Source organism: Mobula hypostoma, chromosome 1 (genome assembly GCF_963921235.1).
Source record: "Mobula hypostoma chromosome 1, sMobHyp1.1, whole genome shotgun sequence".
NCBI classification, from domain to species: Eukaryota; Metazoa; Chordata; class Chondrichthyes; order Myliobatiformes; family Myliobatidae; genus Mobula; species Mobula hypostoma.
In genome coordinates, this window is record NC_086097.1 from 245,873,668 (window position 1) to 245,895,908 (window position 22,241).

The 22,241-nt window shown below is 44.8% G+C and overlaps 1 long non-coding RNA gene across 2 annotated transcripts in view; it reads right to left on the minus strand.

The window, feature by feature from the left end:
* Positions 1-20,608, minus strand: part of LOC134356093 (uncharacterized) — a 150,297-nt gene extending 129,689 nt beyond the window's left edge. For both annotated transcript variants that reach the window (XR_010020280.1, XR_010020282.1), the window contains exon 1: positions 20,442-20,608. This is a non-coding gene — a long non-coding RNA (uncharacterized LOC134356093). The remainder of the gene's footprint in view (positions 1-20,441) is intronic.
* Between the last annotated feature and the right edge of the window lie 1,633 nt (positions 20,609-22,241).

The window sequence follows — 22,241 nt, forward strand, 5'->3', positions numbered from 1 at the left end:
TACCATTCGCCTTTTTCACCGCCTGCTGTACCTGCATGCCCACTTTCAATGACTGGTGTATAATGACACCCAGGTCTCGTTGCACCTCCCCTTTTCCTAATCGGCCACCATTCAGATAATAATCTGTTTTCCTATTTTTGCCACCAAAGTGGATAACTTCACATTTATCCACATTAAATTGCATCTGCCATGAATTTGCCCACTCACCCAACCTATCCAAGTCACCCTGCATCCTCTTAGCATCCTCCTCACTGCTAACACTGCCACCCAGCTTCGTGTCATCCGCAAACTTGGAGATGCTGCATTTAATTCCCTCATCCAAGTCATTAATATATATTGTAAACAACTGCGGTCCCAGCACTGAGCCTTGCGGTACCCCACTAGTCACCACCTGCCATTCTGAAAAGGTCCCGTTTATTCCCACTCTTTGCTTCCTGTCTGCTAACCAATTCTCTATCCACTTCAATACCTTACCCCCAATACCGTGTGCTTTAAGTTTGCACACTAATCTCCTGTGTGGGACCTTGTCAAAAGCCTTTTGAAAATCCAAATATACCACATCCACTGGTTCTCCCCTATCCACTCTACTAGTTACATCCTCAAAAAATTCTATGAGATTCGTCAGACATGATTTTCCTTTCACAAATCCATGCTGACTTTGTCCGATCATTTCACCGCTTTCCAAATGTGCTGTTATCACATCCTTGATAACTGACTCCAGCAGTTTCCCCACCACCGACGTTAGGCTAACCGGTCTATAATTCCCCGGTTTCTCTCTCCCTCCTTTTTTAAAAAGTGGGGTTACATTAGCCACCCTCCAATCTTCAGGAACTAGTCCAGAATCTAATGAGTTTTGAAAAATTATCACTAATGCATCCACTATTTCTTGGGCTACTTCCTTAAGCACTCTAGGATGCAGACCATCTGGCCCTGGGGATTTATCTGCCTTCAATCCCTTCAATTTACCTAACACCACTTCCCTACTAACATGTATTTCACTCAGTTCCTCCATCTTACTGGACCCTCTGTCCCTTACTATTTCTGGAAGATTATTTATGTCCTCCTTAGTGAAGACAGAACCAAAGTAATTATTCAATTGGTCTGCCATGTCCTTGCTCCCCATAATCAATTCACCTGTTTCTGTCTGCAGGGGACCTACATTTGTCTTTACCAGTCTTTTCCTTTTTACATATCTATAAAAGCTTTTACAGTCCGTTTTTATGTTCCCTGCCAGTTTTCTCTCATAATCTTTTTTCCCCTTCCTAATTAAGCCCTTTGTCCTCCTCTGCTGAACTCTGAATTTCTCCCAGTCCTCAGGTGAGCCACTTTCTCTGGCTAATTTGTATGCTTCTTCTTTGGAATTGATACTATCCCTAATTTCTCTTGTCAGCCACGGGTGCACTACCTTCCTTGATTTATTCTTTTGCCAAACTGGGATGAACAATTGTTGTAGTTCATCCATGCAACCTTTAAATGCTTGCCATTGCATATCCACCGTCAATCCTTTAAGTGTCATTTGCCAGTCTGTCTTAGCTAATTCACGTCTCATACCTTCAAAGTTACCGCTCTTTAAGTTCAGAACCTTTGTTTCTGAATTAACTATGTCACTCTCCATCTTAATGAAGAATTCCACCATATTATGGTCACTCTTGCCCAAGGGGCCTCTCACGACAAGATCGCTAATTAACCCTTCCTCATTGCTCAAAACCCAGTCCAGAATAGCCTGCTCTCTAGTTGGTTCCTCGACATGTTGGTTCAAAAAACCATCCCACATACATTCCAAGAAATCCTCTTCCTCAGCACCTTTACCAATTTGGTTCACCCAGTCAACATGTAGATTGAAGTCACCCATTATAACTGCTGTTCCTTTATTGCACACATTTCTAATTTCCTGTTTAATACCATCTCCGACCTCACTACTGCTGTTAGGTGGCCTGTACACAACTCCCACCAGCATCTTCTGCCCCTTAGTGTTATGCAGCTCTACCCATATCGATTCCACATCTTCCCGGCTTATGTCCTTCCTTTCTATTGCGTTAATCTCTTCTTTAACTAGCAACGCCACCCCACCTCCCCTTCCTTCATGTCTATCCCTCCTGAATATTGAATATCCCTGAACGTTGAGCTCCCATCCCTGGTCACCGTCTGTGATCCCAACTATATCATAATCATTAATAACAATCTGCACTTTCAATTCATCCACCTTATTACGAATGCTCCTTGCATTGACACATAAGCCTTCAGGCGCTCTTTTACAACTCTCTTAGCCCTTATACAATTATGTTGAAAAGTGGCCCTTTTTAATGCTTGCCCTGGATTTGTCAGCCTGCCACTTTTACTTTTCTCCTTTGTACTTTTTGCTTCTACCCTCACTTTACACCCCTCTGTCTCTCTGCACTGGTTCCCATCCCTCTGTTGTGAACTAACCTCCTCACGCCTAGCCTCTTTAATTTGATTCCCACCCCCCAACCATTCTAGTTTAAAGTCACCTCAGTAGCCCCCGCTAATCTCCCTGCCAGGATATTGGTCCCCCTAGGATTCAAGTGTAACCCGTCCTTTTTGTACAGGTCACGCCTGCGCCAAAAGAGGTCCCAATGATCCAAAAACTTGAATCCCTGGCCCCTGCTCCAATCCCTCAGCCACGCATTTATCCTCCACCTCATCGCATTCCTACTCTCACTGTCGCGTGGCACAGGCAGTAATCCCGAGATTACTACCTTTGCGGTCCTTTTTCTCAACTCCCTTCCTATATTCTCCTTTCAGGACCTCATCCCTTTTCCTACCTATGTCATTGGTACCTATATGTACCACGACCTCTAGCTCCTCACCCTCCCACTTCAGGATATCTTGGACACGATCAGAAATATCCCGGACCCTGGCACCAGGGAGGCAAACTACCATCCGGGTCTCTGGACTGCGTCCACAGAATCGCCTATCTGACCCCCATACTATCGAGTCCCCTATCACAACTGCCCTCCTCTTCCTTGCCCTACCCTTCTGAGCTACAGGGCCAGACTCTGTGCCGGAGGCAGGGCCACTGTCGCTTCCCCCGGGTAAGCTGTCCCCCCCAACAGTACTCAAACAGGAGTACCTGTTGTTAAGGGGCACAGCCACTGGGGTACTCCCCATCACCTGACTTTTCCCCTTCCCCCTCCTAACCGTGACCCACTTGTCTGCCTCCCGTGGCCCCGGCGTGACCACCTGCCTTCCACTCCTCTCTATCACCTCCTCACTCTCCCTGACCAGATGAAGGTCATCGAGCTGCAGCTCCAGTTCCCTAACGCGGTCCCTTAGGAGCTGCATCTTGATGCACTTGGTGCAGATGTAGACGTCTAGTGTCTTTATTACGTATTGCACTGTACAGCTGCCACAAAACAACAAATATTACAACATAAGTCAGTGATAATAAACCTGCTTCAGATTCTGAGACAAAAGCGATTCTACGGATGCTGGAACCCCAGAGTAACACGCACAAAATGCAGGAGGAACTCAGTGGGTGAGGCAGCATCCATGGAGGGGAATAAGCAGCCGATGTTTCAGTCCTGATGAAGCGTCTGGCCCGAATCATTCTCTCCCTCCATAGATCTTGCCTGACCCACTGAGTTCCCTCCGCATTTTGTGCGTGTGTGTGTGTGTGTGTGTGTGTGAGAGAGAGTGTGTGTGTATGTGTGTGTGTGTGTGTGTGTGTGTGTGTGTGAGAGAGAGTGTGTGTGTATGTGTCTGTGTGTGTGTGTGTGTGTGTGTGTGGTCTCTGTGTGTGAGTGTGTGTGTGTGAGAGAGTGTGTGTGTGTGCGAGAGTGTGTGTGTATGTGTGTGTGTGTGTGTGTGTGTGTGTGAGAGAGAGAGAGAGAGAGAGTGTGTGTGTGTGTGTGTGTGTGTGTGTGTGTGTGTGTGTGTGAGAGAGAGAGAGAGTGTGTGTGTGTGTGTGTGTGTGTGTGTGTGTGTATCTTTCTCTCTCTCTCTCTCTGTACAAGCCTGGCTTTGCACACTGGGGTACCCCCTCCCTCACCTGCCCACTACCTGCTGCTCAACCCTCCCAACCACCCACCTCAGACCCACCTTTCCCTTGACCTCTTCACTCGCCCGCCCAACACCTTCTCTCCACCATCCTGCCCTGAACCAGACGTCCCTCCGTCCCAACTCTAATCACTCCCACCACTTCACCCCTTTGACCCTCATATTTCCTTTTGCAACAACGGGCATTTGGCCCATCGGATTGAAGCCAGCTCACAAAGCAACCCCATCAACCCCACACACTCCTCTCACTTCTAATTCTCTCACGTGCCCACCAAACTACCCAAGCGGGTATTTTAGAGTCACCAATGAACAGCACGTACTTGGAAAGCAACTGGAACGCTGCTGGAATCCATGGAACAGTTCATACAAGCTGTTACATTCGCCCTGAGGTAATGCGGCAGCTCTGTATAACCCTGCCAACACCACAATTGGAATATTGTGTTCAGTTCAGTTCTGGTCACCTCATTACTGAAAGAGCGTGGAAGCTTTAGAGACGGGGCAGAGGAGATTTACAGGCTGCCGCCTGGATTAGAGAGCATGTCCTATGAGGATAGGATTTAGCAAGGTAGGACTTCTCTCTTTGGAGTAAAGGAGGATGAGAGGTGTTTAAAAGGTGATAAGAGGTATAGATAGAGTGGGCAGCCAGACACTTTTTCCCAGGATAGAGATGGCGAATACAAGTGGCCGTAATTTTAAAGTGGTTGGAGGAAGGTATGGGGGGATGTCGGAGGTTTTTTCTTACACAGAGGGCGGTGAGTTTGTGTAGCGCCCTGCCAAGGCAAAATGTATTCGTGGTATTTAAGAAACTCCTAGAAAAATGATAGAAAAATGGAGGGCTATGTAGTAGGGAAGGGTTAGGTTGATCTTAGAGTAGGTTAAAAGGTTGGCATAAAATTGTGGTTCCAAAGGGCTTGTACTATGCTGAGGTATTAAAAGTTAGTCATAGTCATAGTCATACTTTATTGATCCCAGGGGGAAATTGGTTTTTGTTACAGTTGCACCATAAATAATAAATAGTAATAGAACCATAAATAATTAAATAGTAATATGTAAATTATGCCAGGAAATAAGTCCAGGACCAGCCTATTGGCTCAGGGTGTCTGACTCCAAGGGAGGAGTTGTAAAGTTTGATGGCCACAGGCAGGAATGACTTCCTATGACGCTCTGTGTTGCATCTCGGTGGAATGAGTCTCTGGCTGAATGTACTCCTGTGCCCACCCAGTACATTATGTAGTGGATGGGAGACATTGTCCAAGATGGCATGCAACTTAGACAGCATCTTCTTTTCAGACACCACCGTCAGAGAGTCCAGTTCCATCCCCACAACATCACTGGCCTTACGAATGAGTTTGTTGATTCTGTTGGTGTCTGCTACCCTCAGCCTGCTGCCCCAGCACACAACAGCAAACATGATAGCACTGGCCACCACAGACTCGTAGAACATCCTCAGCATCGTCCGACAGATGATAAAGGACCTCAGTCTCCTCAGGAAATAGAGACGGCTCTGACCCTTCTTGTAGACAGCCTCAGTGTTCTTTGACCAGTCCAGTTTATTGTCAATTCGTATCCCCAGGTATTTGTAATCCTCCACCATGTCCACACTGACCCCCTGAATGGAAACAGGGGTCACCGGTACCTTAGCTCTCCTCAGGTCTACGACCAGCTCCTTAGTCTTTTTCACATTAAGCTGCAGATAATTCTGCTCACACCATGTGACAAAGTTTCCCACCGTGGCCCTGTACTCAACCTCATCTCCCTTGCTGATGCATCCAACTATGGCAGAGTTCTATGTTCTGTGGACAGGTTGCACCTGAACCCGAGGGGAACCAGTATTCTCATAGGCAGCTTTGTTAGAGCTGCTGGGGAGGGTTTAAACTAATTTGGCAAGGGGGTGGGAACCAGAGAGAAGAGACTCAGGAAAGGACAAATGGTATAAAAGCAAAGATAGTGTGCAATCAGACTGGTAGGAAGGACAGGCAGATGATAGGACAAAGTTGCAGCTGGCAGGGTGAGATTAGAGATGCAGAATCAAAAAGGGTAACAAATGCAGCACTCAAAGTGTTATATCTCAATGCATGGAGTATACGAAATAAGGTGGATGATCTTGTTGCACTATTACAGATTGCCAGGTATGATGTTGTGGCCATCACTGAATTGTGGCTGAAGGATGGTTGTAGCTGGGAGCTGAATGTCCAAGGTTACACATTGTATCAGAGGGATAGGAAGGTAGGCAGAGGGTGTGGTGTGGCTCTGCTGGTAAAGAATGGCATCAAATCAGTAGAAAGATGTGATTTAGGATAAAAGGATGTTGAATCCTTTTGGGTTAGGTTGAGAAACTGCAAGGGTAAAAGGGCCCTGTTGGCAGTTATGTGCAGGCCTTCAAACAGAAGCTGGGATGTGGACCCCAGATTACAATGGGAAATAGAAAAGGCTTGTCAAAAGGTTGACAAGCAATGTTATAACAGTCATGGGAGATTTCCACATGCAGGTCGATTGGGAAAATCAGGTTGGATATGGATCTCAAGAAAGTGAATTTGTTGAATGCCTACAAGATGGTATTTGTCGTTGAGCCTACTAGGGGATCAGCTGTACTGGATTGGGTGTTTTATAATGAACTGGAGGTGATTAGGGAGCTTAAGGTAAAAGAACCCTTAGGAGCCAGTGATCACAATATGATTGTGTTCAACTTGAAATTTGATAGGGAGGAAGCAAAGTCTGATGTAGCAGTATTTCAGTGGAGTAAGGGAAATTACAGCAGTCTGAGAGAGGAGTTGGCCAAAATAAATTGGAAGGTGATGCTGGCAGGGATGTCAGCAGAGCAGCAATGGCTTAGGTTTCTGGGAAAAATAAGGATGGTGCAGAATAGATCCATTCCAAAAACAAAGAAATATTCACATGGCAAAATAGTACAACCAGGGTGACAAGGGAAGTCAAAGCTAATGTAACAGCAAAAGAAAGGTCATACACAAAGTAAAAATTAATGGGAAAACTAATGGATGTTATATATTTGGACTTTCAGAAGGCCTTTGCCAAGATGCCAGACATGAGGCTCTTACCAAGTTAAGAGCCCATGGTATTACAGGAAAGTTACTAAGATGGTTAGAGCATTGGCTGATTAGTAGGAGACAGTAAGTAGGAATAAAAGGATCCTCTTCTGGTTGGCTGCCAGTGACTAGTGGTGTTCCACGAGGGTTGGTGTTGGGACCACTTCTTTTTATCAATGATTTACATGATGGAATAGATGGCTTTGTAGCCAAGTTTGCGGATGATACAAAGGTTGGTGGAGGGGCAGGTAGTGTTGCGGAAACAGGTAGGATGCAGAAGGACTGAGACAGTTTAGGACAATGGGCAAGAGAGTGGCAAATTAAATACAATGTTGGAAAATCTATGGTCATGCACTTTGCTAGAAGAAATAAATGTACAGACTATTTTCTAAAAGGGGAGAAATTCCACAAACCTGAGATGCAAAGGGACTTGGGAGTCCTTGTGCAAACCAACTTAAAGGTTAAGGCAAATGCCAGGTTAGCATTCATTTCAAGAGGTCTAGAATACAAGAGCAGGGATGTGATGCTGAGGCTTTATAAGGCACTGCTGAGGCCTCACCTTGGGTACTCTGAACAGTTTTGGGATCCTCATCTAAGAAAAGATGTGCTGGCATTGGAGAGGGTTCAGAGGAAGTTCACAAGGATGATTCCAGGAATGAACGGGTTATCATATGAGGTATGTTTGATAGCTCTGGGCCTGTACTCACTGGAATTTAGAAGGATGAGTGGGGATCTCATTGAAACCTTTCGAATGATGAAAAGACTAGACAGAGTAGGTATGGAAAGGATGTTTCCCGTGGTGGGGGAGTCTAGGTTAGTCTGTCAATCATAAGATACAGGAGCTGAATTAGGCCATTTGGCCCATTGCGTCTGCTCCGTCATTTCATCATGGCTGATCCAGTTTTCCTCAGCCCCATCCTCCTGCCTTCTTCCCACATTCCTTCATGCCCTGACTAATCCAGAATCTATCAAACTCTGCCTTAAATATACATAAAGTCTTGGCCTCCATAGGTGCCTGTGGCAAAGAATTCCACAAATTCACCATCTCCGCTAAAGAAGTTCCTCCTCATTTCCATTCTAAAATGATGCTCTGTATTCTGAGGCTGTGCCCTCTGGTCTTAGACTGCCCCACCATAGGAAACATCCTCTCCACATCCGCTCTATCAAGGCCTGTCACTATTCAATAGGTTACCTCTCATCCTTCCGAATTCTAGTGAATACAGGCCCAGAGCCATCAAACACTCTACATATGACAAGCCACTTAATCCTGGGATCATTTTCGTGAACCTCCTTTGTAACCTCCTTGCTAAGATAAGGGACCTAATCTTGCTCACAGTACTCCAAGTGAGGCCTCACCAGTGCTTTATAAAGCCTCAACATCACATCCTTGCTTTTATATTTTAGTCCTCTTGAAATGAATGCTAACATTGCATTTGCCTTCCTCACCACTGGATCAACCTACAAATTAAATCTTTAGGGATTCCTGCATAAGGATTCCCAAGTCCCTTTGCACCTCATTTCTTTTTTGTATTTTCTCTCCATTTAGAAAATAGTCAACCCTTTCATTTCTTTTACGAAAGTACATGACTGTACACTTCCTGACACTTTATTCCATCTGCCATTTCTTCTCCTATTCTCCTAATCTGTCTGTCCTTCTGTAGCCTCTCTACTTCCTCAAAATTTCCTGCCCCTCTATCTATCTTCGTATGGCTGCAAACTTTACGATAAAACCATTAATTCCACCATCCAAATCATCGACATATAACGTAAAAAGAATCAGTCCCAATAGAGACCCCCATGGAACACCACTAGTCACCGGCAGCCAATCAGAAAATGCTCCCTTTATTCCCACTCTTTGACTTGTCACGTACCCCATGACGGGGATAAAGAACCAGCAGAAATAGAAACCACTTTGGAGTCTCGTATTGCTGTAAACTACTAATATTTATTAGTAACTACGCAATACAGTAATATAAATGTAGATAAGTCACACAGGTTAGCAATGATTATATATAAAAGTAAGTGTGGAATATATATGTGTGAAAACCAAGCTTCTTTAAGTCTAGGGGTAAAAAGATACACTTACGATGTTGAGTAAAGTTCAGTTCAGTTCAGTTTGTGGTATTTAGTTGAGTAGCGATGGAGAGAGAGAGAGAGAGAGTGAGAGAGAGAGAGAGAGAGAGAGTGAGTTGAGTCTTCAGGTGAGCTGATGCCGTTGATCTCCTCGTCGTCCTCCGAAATCCTTTACAAGTCACCGACTGTGAGTTTAACCAGGGGGACCGGTTTTCCTGTGGTGGAGCTATCACCCCGGCAAGGGTGGACACATAGACAACTCCCCACCAGTCAACCCCTTCTCCTATGTTGGAATAGCAATTTGGATCGATCTGCCTGATTGATCCTCCAAAACCCACTTTCTCTGTGGGCACAACAATGCTCATTCAGTGTCCAGATCATGTGTCTGAGGTCTGTATCATCTGACCTCCCATTTATTTCTCTGTGCTGATCATCACCTGTCATTCAAAGAGTCCTTCCTTCCTTTGTCTGTGAAGAAATGCACAAGCAGGCAACAAGTCCTTGAAAGTAACATCAATGATCTGCCTTTGGTCACCATAGCAACCTTCGAGCTGCTCGGTGCTGTCTCCAACTCCAAACTCAGTGGAAATCCAAAGTTACTTCCAGTTCCTTAAAGTGACAGTCCAACCATTAACCTTCGTCTCTCTCTCCTTTCCAAACAACCCATCAATGATGAATGTCTCTCTCCGTCTCTCTTCAAACAGTTAATAGGCTCACTCCTGGATCCCCTCACAGACTCCCGCCAATCAGTCTCTGCTTTATCCATGCTAGAATCTTCCCTGCAATACCATGGGGCTTGTAGCTTGTTAACCAGCCTCCTGTGTGGTACCTTGTCAAGGACCTTCTGAAAATCCAAGTACACAACATCAACTTAGTCTGTCCTGCTTGTTACTTTTTGAAAGAATTCCAACAGATTTTTCAGGCAAGATTTTCCCCTGAGGAAACCACGCTGACTATGGCTTATTTTTATCATGTGCCTCTAAATACCCCACAATCACATCCTTAACAATCGACTCCAACATCTTACCAACCACTGAGGTCAGACTAACTGGCCTCTCTCCCTTTTTGAAGAGTGGAGTGACATTTTCAATTTTCCAGTCTTCCGGAACCATTCCAGAATCTAGTGATTCTTGTTAGATCATTACAAATGCCTCCACAATCTCTTCAACCACCTCTTTCAGAACCCTGGGGTTTACACTATCTAGTCCAGGTGACTCATCTATCTTCAGACCTTTCAGTTTCCCAAGAACCTTCTCTCTAGTAATGGCAACTTCACACACTTCATGCTCCCTGACACCTGGAATTTCCACCATACTGCTAGTGTCTTCTACAGTGAAGACTGATGCAAAATACTTATTTAGTTCATCCTCAATTTCATTCTCTCCTTTTACTACCTCTCCAGCATCATTTTCCAGTGGTCCAATATGCACTTTCGCCTCTCTTTAATACATTATGTATCTGAAGAAACTTTTGGTATCCTCTAATATTATTGTCCAGATAACTTGCATATTCCATCTTTACATTCTGAATGACTTTTTTTAGTTTCCTTCCATTCCAAGCCTCTAACTTCCCACTAATCTTTGCTCTATTTTATGCCCACTTTTCGGTTTTTATGTTGACTTCGATTTCTCTTGTTAGCCATGGTTGTGTCATCTTTCCTTTAGAATACTTCTTCCTCTTTGGGATGTACAGTATATATCCTGTGCCTTTCAAATTGCTCCCAGAAGTACCAGCCGTTGCTGCTCTGCCATTGTGATTCCTGGGATGGCAGGACTTTCATATGATGAAAGACTGGATCAACTGGGTTTGTACTCGTTGGAATTTAGAAGATTGAGGGGGGATCTGATTGAAACGTATAAGATCCTAAAGGGATTGGACAGGCTAGATGCAGGAAGATTGTTCCCGATGTTGGGGAAGTCCAGAATGAGGGGTCACAGTTTGAGGATAGAGGGGAAGCCTTTTAGGACCGAGATTAGGAAAAACTTCTTCACGCAGAGAGTGGTGAATCTGTGGAATTCTCTGCCACAGGAAACAGTTGAGGCCAGTTCATTAGCTATATTTAAGAGGGAGTTAGATATGGTCCTTGTGGCTAAAGGGATCGGGGGTATGGAGAGAAGGCAGGTACAGAGTTCTGAGTTGGATGATCAGCCATGATCATACTGAATGGCAGTGCAGGCTCAAAGGGCCGAATGGCCTACTCCTGCACCTATTTTCTATGTTTCTATGTTTCTATCATCCCTGCCAGTGTTTTTTTTTTGCAATCAATTCTGGCCAACTTCTCTCTCATGCATCTGTAATTTCCTTTACTCCACTGTAATATTGGTACATCTGACTTTAGCTTCTCCTTCTCAAATTTCAGGTTGAATTCAATCATATGATGATTTATTTTACCTTAAGCTCTCTAATCAATTCTGGTTCATTGCACATGAGCTACTGTGGAGCATCCTTCCCAAATCAGACTGTCCACAGCAATATGTCTCCACCTTTCATCTGCTTTCTGATGGAATGCAAGATATGATCCTCATCCGAAGAAACTTCTGAAATGCTCGCTTCGCTGCCGCTGCTACTGTGTGGTAACCGGAATCTCCGGAGCAGAAGGCCTCGAATCCACAGCTTTGCTTGTTTCGGCGGTTGGGGCAAGGTTGAAGGTGCTCGGCAGAGGATGGCGCTCGGGAGGCTGTGTCGGAGAGGCTGGTCAGAGGCTCGAAGTTTTCGGATGGATGGACTCAGTGTCGGCTGTGGTCGGCCCTTCCAATGCATCGGCAGTTGTCGGTGCCTGGAGGTTTATGGCAGGGAGTTTCTCCCTTTTGCCGCCTGCTATCGGGGACTCAGGAGTCGATCAACTCGGGACTTTGAGACTTTTTTTTTTACTGTGCCCATGGTTTGTTCTTCATCAAATTATGGTATTGCTTTGTACTGCCGTAACTATATGTTATAATTATGTGGTTCTGTCAGTGTTAGTCTTTGGTTTGTCCTGTTCTTCTGTGATATCACTCTGGATGAACATTGTATCATTTCTTAATGCATGTATGCATTTCTAAATGACAATAAAAGAGGACTGAGTGTTCTCATAATCTAAATCTAACTAAATAAACAATGTTGTAACAACAGACCCGGTTACTGTGCAAACTGCAGAGGGCAGGTGCCCAAGCAAGGTAACACAATTGCCCTAGTATTGTACAGTCATAATGACCCCACACTCAGGTTGGGTAAGTTACACCTCATATTCTATCTGGGTATCCTGCAACTTGGTAGCACGAAACAGGTCTTACTAATAATTGTTTATTATTTTTTTCTTTCTCTTTATATTTGCACATTTTTGTTGTCCTTTCGACATTGGTTGGGGTGGTCGTTCATTGGTTCTATCATGTTTCTTGGATTTACTGTGTGCATCCGCAAGAAGATAAATCCCTCGATAATTACTTTGACAAAAAATTCAGGTTTAATATCATGAGTTGTCATCGTTCAGGGAACATTTGTGTGGCGTTCTGCATTGTTATGTTCCATTGAGGCAGGGAAAGGATGGTCGGGTTAAAGAACCCTGGTGTATTAAGGATGTAGAAAACCTAGTCAAGAAGAAAAGAAAAGCTTATGAAAGGCTCAAGAAACTAGGTACTGTTAGAGTGCTAGAAAATTACAAGGTTGCTAGGAAGGAGCTTAAGAATGGAATTAGGAGAGCCAGAAGGGGCCATGAGAAGGCCTTGGTGAGCAGGATTAAGGAAAACCGTAGGGCATTCTACAAGTACGTGAGGAGCAAGAGGATGAGCCGTGAGAGAATAGGACCAATCAGGTGCGATAGTGGAAATGAGTGCATGGAGTCGGAGCAGATATTGGAGGTACTTAAAGAGTACTTTGCTTCAGTATTCCCCAGTGGAAAGGACCTTGGCAATTGTGGGGATGACTAACAGCAGACTGAAATGCTTGAGCATATAGACATTAAGAAAGAGGATGTGCCGGAGCTTTTGAAAAGCATGAAGTTAGATCAGTCACCGGAACTGGACAAGATATACCCCGGGCTACTGTGGGAAATGAGGGAAGAGATTGCTGAGCCTCTGGCAATGATCTTTGCATCTTCAGTGGGGATGGAAGAAGTACCAGAGGATTGGAGGGTTGCAAATGTTGTTCCATTGTTCAAGAAATGGAGTAGAGATAACCCAGGAAATTATAGCCCAGTGAGTCTTACTTCAGTGGTGGGTAAGTTGATGGAGAAGATCCTGAGAGGCAGGATTTATGAGCATTTGGAGAGATATAATCTGATTAGGGATAGTCAGCATGGCTTTGTCAAGGGTAATTCATGCTTTATGAGCCTGATTGAATTCTTTGAGGATGTAACAAAACACATTGATGAAAGTAGAGCAGTGGATGTAGTGCATATAGATTTCAGTAAGGCATTTGATAAGGTTCCCCATGCAAGGCTCCTTCAGAAAGTAAGGAGGCATGGGATCCAAGGAGACCTCGCTTTGTAGATCAAAATTGGCTTGTCCACAGAAGGCAACGGGTGGTTGTAGATGGTTCATATTCTGCATGGAGGTCAGTGACTAGTGGTGTTCCGCAGGGATCTGTTCTGGGACCTCTCCTCTTTGTGATTTTTTAAATGACCTGGATGAAGAAGTAGAAGGGTGGGCTAGTAAGTTTGCTGATAATACTAAAGTTGAGGGAGTTATGCATAGTCTGCAGGGTTGTCAGAGGTTCTAGCGGGCCATTGATAGGATGCAGAACTGCGCTGAGAAGTGACAGGTGGACTTCAACCGAGATAAGTGTGAAGTGGTTCATTTTGGTAGTTCAAATTTGAAGACAGAATATAATATTAATGATAAGACTCCTAACAGTGTGGATGATCAGAGAGATCTTGGGGTCCATGTTCATAGGACACTCAAAGCTGCTGCACAGGTTAACAGTTTTGTTAAGAAGGAGTATGGTGTGTTGGCCTTCATCAACTGTGGGATTGAGTTCAAGAGCCGTGTGGTAATGTTACAGCTATATAAGACCTTGGTCAGATCTCACTTGGAGTACTATGTTCAGTTCTGGTCATCTCACTGCAGGAAGGATATAGATACCATGGCGATTGCAGAGGAGATTTACAAGGATGTTGATGGATTGGAGAGTGTGCCTTCTGAAAAACAGATTGAGTGAACTTGGTCTTTTCTCCTTGGAGTGAAGGAGGATGAGAGGTGACCTGATAGAGGTGTATAAAATTATGAGAAGCATTGATTGTGTGGATGATCAGAGGCTTTTTCCCAGAGCTGAAATGGCTTACACAAAGGGACATAGTTTTAAGGTGCTTGGAAGCAGGTACAGGGGGATGTCAGAGGTAAGTTTTTCACACAGAGAGTGGTGGCTGATTGGAATGCACTGCCGGCGACAGTGGTATAGGTGGATACAATAGACTCTTTTAAGAGACTCTTAGGTAGGTACATGGAGCTTAGAAAAATAGAGGGCTATGCGGTAGGGAAATTCTAGACAGTTTCTTATGTAGGTTACATGGTCAGCAAAATGTTGTGGGCCACAGGTCCTCTGGTGTGCTGTAGATTTCTATGTTCTATGTTCATTCCACACTGTGAGCCTCTGGAAGATCTTCCATGTCTTCTGGCCAAGAAAGATCTCCATCCACGCCCTACTCCTTTAGTGTCACCAAGAGGACCTGGCCACAACCATCATGAGGAAATGTTGGAGATGGGTTGGGCACCTGATGAGAAGAGAAGCCAACTCCATCATCAAGGCAGCTCTTCAATGGATCCCTGAAGGGTGGAGGAAAGACCAATTTGGCACTGTACAGTAGAGGCAGAAATGAGGACCCTGACCACACCTGGGGCACAGTAGAGAAGCCCAGACAGAGATGGAGGACCTTCATTGTTGCTCTTAACACCAGCAGCATAATATGCAGTGACTAATTTCATATCATTGTCATAAGTCATGAAATTCATTGTTTTATGGCAGCAGTGCAGTAAAAGACATAAAAATTACTACAAGTTACAAAACAGTGCAAAATGGGAATAGTGAGATCGTGCCTATGGCTTCATAGAATGTTCAGAAATCTGATGGTAGAGAGGAAGAAGCTGCTCCTAAAGCATGAAGTGTGTGTTTTCAAGCTCCTGCACTTCCTCCCTGATGGACTCAACGTTCTGGATGGTGAAGCTCCTTCCAAACCACTCCTTCCATCAGATGCCAGGTGTCTCTCCATCCTCATGAAATTTTTCAGTCTCAAAGTGGTGTGCCCTTTGATGTTATGGCTGTAGGTTGTCTTGGCAGCTTTGACAGGTCTGAGCATGTAATGACTCTGTTTTGGTGAATTCTACAGGGTGTGGTCCAACAATGTCAGAAACCCCATCTCCATTTCAAGATGAAGGAAGCCCATTTGTTTCCAATTATAAGTGCTGTGGTTGCAATTCTAAGAGTTGGGACCGCTCTTAAAACTGAGGAATTTGATGTGTTTCTACAAGCAGCATATGTAAATGCTAAACTTTTGGATAACCTCCCGTTCTGAAGAAATTGTATCTTCCCCAGTACTGGACGGCTGTAATGGGGAGATTTTATGTGCTACTATGATCCACAAATTGGATCCTCTTTTAATGAAGCAACTGGATATGCTCCTTTGATTAAAGCATTGCAGCCTCTCATTCTATGTGCTTCTAATAAAGGAATTGGACACACTTCTGAAGCTGATTGTACTTGCTCTTAGCAATCAATGTAGGATACTTGCCTTCATCAGCTGGAATGTACAATAGAATACAGGAACAAGGAGCATGTGATGTTACTGCACAAAAAGATTAATTAGGTCACAGTCAAGTACTTGTAAAAATTATTTATTATTGCCAAATGCACCAAAATACAAAGAAAAGATTATCTTGTGCATCATCTGCTGTTGGACAGGGTTGACCAGGGATGTTGCTTCCAAACTGTCTACTTGATACACAAGCCAGGGCAGTACAATATGGAGAGCGAGCTGTTGCCCATGCAGCAAGCTCCCCCTCTCCACACAGCTGATGAATTCAAAGCAACAGCACCGACCGATACAGGTTGGCTCCAGCAGTGTCACAGGAATTGCCAGTCTGCATAGATTTAAGATAGGACTGCCTTAGGGATAACAGCTCTGGACTTTTTCCTCCGAGTTCGCTCCTGAAGCCTTCCCCATGAGTGGGTGTAGCCACAAGGCAGCAGAGGCTTGAAATCAGAGTTTTCCTTCTCCGAGATGAGCTGCCAACCACGGCTGATGAGCCCCATCTTTCTAGAGCAACTGGTTTTAGGTTGTCAGTAACCCACCTTTGCCCCTTCTCCTTTCAGTTGAAATGGTTCCGCCAGGCTTAGTAGCTAAGCCACACGTGAAGGCCAGGAGCTGGAATTGGTTGTCAAACGCTATTTGAGGCACACGCCATTGGGAGCATTTAGTAGGAGCTTGTCCCCATTTGTAGAGGGAACACTCCCCACCCCTCAGCTATGACAACATCATTAGGCATTAATATCGAGGTAGTAAAATGGATTCAGCAGTGGCTGGATGGGAGACGCCAGAGAGTAGTGGTGGATAACTGTGTGTCAGATTGGAGGACAGTGTGTAGCGGTGTGCCTCAGGGATCTGTACGGGGTCCAATGTTGTTTATCATATATATTAATGATCTGGATGATGGGGTGGTAAATTGGATTAGTAAGTATGCAGATGATACTAAGATAGGTGGCGTTGTGGATAATGAAGTAGGTTTTCAAAGCTTGCAGAGAGGTTTAGGCCAGTTAGAAGAGTGGGCTGAAGGAAGGCAGATGGAGTTTAGTGCTGAAAAATGTGAGGTGCTACATTTTGGTAGGACTAATCAAAATAGGACATACATGGTAAATGGTAGGGCATTGAAGAATGCTGTAGAACAGAGGGATCTAGGAATAATGGTGCATAGTTCCCTGAAGGTGGAATCTCATGTGGATAGGGTGGTGAAGAAAGCTTTTGGTATGCTGGCCTTTATTAATCAGAGCATTGAGTATAGGAGTTGGGATGTAATGTTGAAATTGTATAAGGCATTGGTAAGGTCAAATTTGGAGTATTGTGTGCAGTTATGGTCACCGAATTATAGGAAAGAGGAAATAAAATTGAGAGAGTACAGAGGAGGTTTACTAAAATGTTGCCTGGGTTTCATCTCCTAAGTTACAGAGAAAGGTTGAACAAGTTAGGTCTTTATTCTTTGGAGCGTAGAAGGTTGAGAGGGGACTTAATAGAGGTGTTTAAAATTATGAGGGGGATTGATAGAGTTGACGTGGATAGGCTTTTTCCATTGAGAGTGGGGGAGATTCAAACAAGAGGACATGAGTTGAGAGTTAAAGGGCAAAAGTTTAGGGGTAACATGAAGGGGAACGAGCTTCCAGCAGAAGTGGTTGAGGAAGGTTCAATGTTGACGTTTAAAGTTAAATTGGATAGATATATGGACAGGAAGGGATTGGAGGGTTATGGACCGAGTGCAGGTCGGTGGGACTAGGTAAGAGTAGGAGCTCGGCACGGACTATGAGGGCCGAGATGGCCTGTTTCCGTGCTGTAATTGTTATATGGTTATATGGTTATTAAGGAGCCTGTGTATTATCCATACAGATTAATTCATTACACAGTGCATTGAGGTTGTTAGGAGGTAAAAGAATAACAGGATGCAGAATGAAGGGGTATTTTACATTTTTCTTTAGAGAGACAGTGCAAAACAGGACCTTCCAGCCCGACAAGCCTCACCGCCCAGCATCCCACTGATTTAACAAGCCTCACCGCCCAGCATCCCACTGATTTAACAAGCCTCACCGCCCAGCATCCCACTGACTTAACCCCAGCCTAATCACAGAACAATTTACAACGACCAATTAACCTACCAAGCGGTATGTCCCTGGGCTGTGGGAGGAAACCAGAGAACCCAGAGGAAATCCATGTGGTTCAAAGGGAATGTACACACTCCTTCCAGATGGTGTTGGAATGGAACTGGGAACTCTGGAACGCCCTGAGCTGTAACAGCAACGGGCATGCTAACCACCACACTACTTTATAGTGGTGTCCTTGCAGTTACAGACAAAATCATTCTTTGACTGCATTTGGAGTCATCGTGGCTATCCCTCAAGGTCGAGGATGATGGTCTTCGTTCTGAAGAAGTGGCCCACAGAGTGAAGACGCCTGTGCGTGTATTTGTGTCCAAGAAGCACACAATACTTCACAAATCAACTGATTCCAATGGCATGGAAACCACGACGATTGGAGCTGATGGATTTGTTGCTGCCTTCATCCGCCTTCACAGCCGTTGAGTTCAAAGTAACTTCGTCTGCCTGTTCCACCGTTGAGGTCTTGGTTGGATTGTTCTTTGTCAGGGACCTCACCCTCGACCTTACCACCATGGGTGACCCTACCAGGAACATAGCTCCAGACAGAATCGCTCTCGGGATCACAGGACCACACAAGCTTCTCCACCACGACAAGGTGACAATCCACGGAGAAGTATTTGGAGTTGTATTACATGGGAAAGTGTGAAGTTAGTGGCAAGTGCTCTTCACCAGTCTCATTCACAGTTTTGAGTGTATTTATATCAATGAACTGCAAACCCTTTCAGACTCCCTCTTGTCCATCTCTCTGAACCCTGACTCTTCATTCTCTTGGCATTTGACTTGCTTTGCCCTCTCTGCAGATTGCTTTAATCTAGTATTTTATCTTGGTATCTATTCCACAGCCAAAATACATTAATACCACCTCTGTTGTACTCAGAATCAAGTTTAATATCAATGGCATATGCAGTGAAATTTGTCATTTGTGGCAGCAGTACTTTGCAATTCATCAGAATAAAAACTATAAATTACAATAAGATGTATAAAAAGAAAAGAAAATTAAACTAAATAAGTGCAAAGGGAAATGAAAAACAATGCTGAGGAAGCGTTCATGGGTTCATTGTCCTTTCAGAAATCTGATAGCCAAGGGGAGGAAGCTATTCCTGAAGTGATCAGTTTGTACCTCCTTCCTGATGCTAGCAATGAGAAGAGGGTATGTCCTGGGTGATGGAGATTTTTAATGATGGATGCCACCTTTCTGAGGCATCGCTCCCTGAAGATTTAGGGGTGACCAAATTGAAACCTATCAAATGTTAGTTTAGCCTAGCTAAGGCACCGGTGACCCCTGTTTCCATCCAGGGGGTCAGTGTGGACATGGTGGAGGATTACAAATACCTGGGGATATGTATTGACAATAAACTGGACTGGTCAAAGAACACTGAGGCTGTTTACAAGGGTCAGAGCCGTCTCTATTTCCTGAGGAGACTGAGGTCCTTTAACATCTGCCGGACGATGCTGAGGATGTTCTACGAGTCTGTGGTGGCCAGTGCTATCATATTTGCTGTTGTGTGCTGGGGCAACAGGCTGAGGGATGCAGACACCAACAGAATCAACAAACTCATTCGTAAGGCCAGTGATGTTGTGGGGATGGAACTGGACTCTCTCACGGTGGTGTCTGAAAAGAGGATGCTGTCCAAGTTGCATGCCATCTTGGACAATGTCTCCCATCCACTACATAATGTACTGGTTGGGCACAGGAGTACATTCAGCCAGAGACTCATTCCACCGAGATGCAACACAGAGCGTCATAGGAAGTCATTCCCACCTGTGGCCATCAAACTTTACAACTCCGCCCTTGGAGGGTCAGACACCCTGAGCCAATAGGCTGGCCCTGGACTTATTTCTCGGCATAATTTACATATTACTATTTAATTATCTATGGTGCAACTGTAACAAAAACCAATTTCCCCCGGGATCAATAAAGTATGACTATGACTATGAATTACACAGATTCACCACCATCTGGCTAATGGAATTCCTCCTCATCTCTGTTCTAAATGGACTGCCCTCTATTTTGAGGCTGTGCCCTCTGTTCCTAGAGTCTCCCACCACAGGAAACTTCCTCTCCACATCCATTCTAACAAGGCCTTTCAACGTTCAATAGGCTTCAATGATATTCCCCCTCATTGGTGTAAATTCCAGTGAGTACAGGCCCAGAGCCTTCAATCACTGCTCACGTGTTAACCTTTTCAATCCTGGAATCATTCTCATGAACCTCCTCTGAACCCTTTTCAGTGTCAGCACATCTTTTCTTAAATAAGGGGCCCAAAGCTGCTCACAATATTCCAAGTAAGGCCTTGCTCGGGCCTTATACACTCTCAGTTCTACATCCTTCTTATTGGCCTTCCAAAGCAATTAACTGACAACTTCAACTCATTCAGAACAAAAGTCAGGAGGAGGGAACATACTGTATCACTCCTATCCTAACTACTCTGCCTTGGCTTCCTGTATCTTTTAGGACTGATTTTAAAGTTCTCTTACTTGTTTTTAAAGCTCCCAATGCTCTGTGACCGGAGTACATCACCGAATCGTTTTCGTTTTATAATCCTGCTCGGGCTCTCAGGTCTTCTGCCGGTCTCTCAAATTTAAACAGTCTCCCTCAGAAGATAATTGGCAGGTCAGCTTTCTCGAACTCTGCTCCACAACTGTGAAACTCAATACCTAAAGTTAACTACAAGGGTTGCTGACGCAGTCGACACTTTTAAACATTAGCTCAAAACCTATTTATTTAACCTTGCTTTTAACTGACGTCATTTTGCCTTTTATTTTCATGTTTGTACTTTTATCCCATTGTCTGTATGAAAAGTGCTCCATAAATAAGTTGATATTATTATGAAATTAGTCACGGTGGAGTTACCACACCATACGGGAGTAGAAGGCAATGGGTCAGAGCTGCCCTATCATTTCGCCTTAATGTCAATCTCCTCTATTTGCCGTATAGATTTAAATATCTCCTCTGATCCATGACTTAGCACCCACTGAACTCCCGCTGCCACTCTTCACAAGCTATTGTATGAAACGATTCTGCCAATTCTGTGCACAAACAGCTCTCACTGCCATCACTGTTTACGTGTAGGCATATTACTAAGATAGTTTGGGATTATGATTATGATGATGATTATGAGGTCACACAGTCCCCTTTTACTGTCATTTAGTAATGCATGCATTAAGAAATGATAAAAATGTTTTTCCAGAATGATATCACGAAAACACATGACAAATTGACTTAAAAACTAACAAAAACCACATAATTATAACATATAGTTACGACAGTGCAAAGCAATACCGTAATTTGATAAGAACAGACCATGGGCACGGTAAAAGTCTCAAAGTCTCTCGAAAATCCCATCATCTCACGCAGACGGTGAACCTCCAGCTCCGCCAACTTGCCGATGCAGCATCCCGGAAGCATCCAACCACAGTCTGACTCTGAGTCCGTCCGAAAAACTCCGAGCCTCTGAACACCTCTTCGACACCGAGCACCGAGCACCATCTCTGCTGAGCGCTTCAACCCCAGCCCCGGCAACAGGCGATACGCAAAGCCGAGGATTTGAGGCCTTCGTCTCCGGAGATTCTCGATCGCACAGTAGCAGCAGCAGCGAAGCAGGCATTTCAGAAGTTACTCCAGATGTTCCTCTGCGCTTCTCACAGCTGTCTCCATCAAATCCGGATTGTGCACGGCCCCTAGTTACACATATCGATATTCATTTGGAACAGCCGCGTGCGCTGCGTCGTGCCGCCATCTTCTCCTCCCATGCATATTGTTTGTATATGCATTTCCAAAATGATGAGCACGTTCTGTTTATTATATTAGACCCTGAAACAGGAAGAGGCCACTGGGCCCCCCAGTACCTGTTCGTTTCTCCAAGGATCACCTTGCCGTGGTGGAGGGGCTTTTGAGTTTCTGACAATCCAAGCGCCGTCTGGAGCTTAGCTCCTGGGAGGGTCACCTGTGGCAGTAAGGTCAAGGGGGTTGTTCCAGACAAAGAGTATTCCAATCAACACCTCAGTGGTGGAACCGGTGGAAGATGATGACACCACTGAAGGCGGAGGAAGGCTGCAGCAGAGGAGGGCCCTCAGTCGTCTTGGATCTGAGGACTGTGTGGTGGCTGCCCGTGTATCAACCTGTCTGTGTGAAACAGAGTCACGCACAGGTGTTCTCCATGAAAGGGAATAACCCCTCGGGTTATTGCCCTACTGCCCGCCCGTCCTGCAATAAGGTCTGACTAGCCTAGCTAGAATTCAAGCGGCAGCTCTATAAAACCCTGGCTAGCCCACACT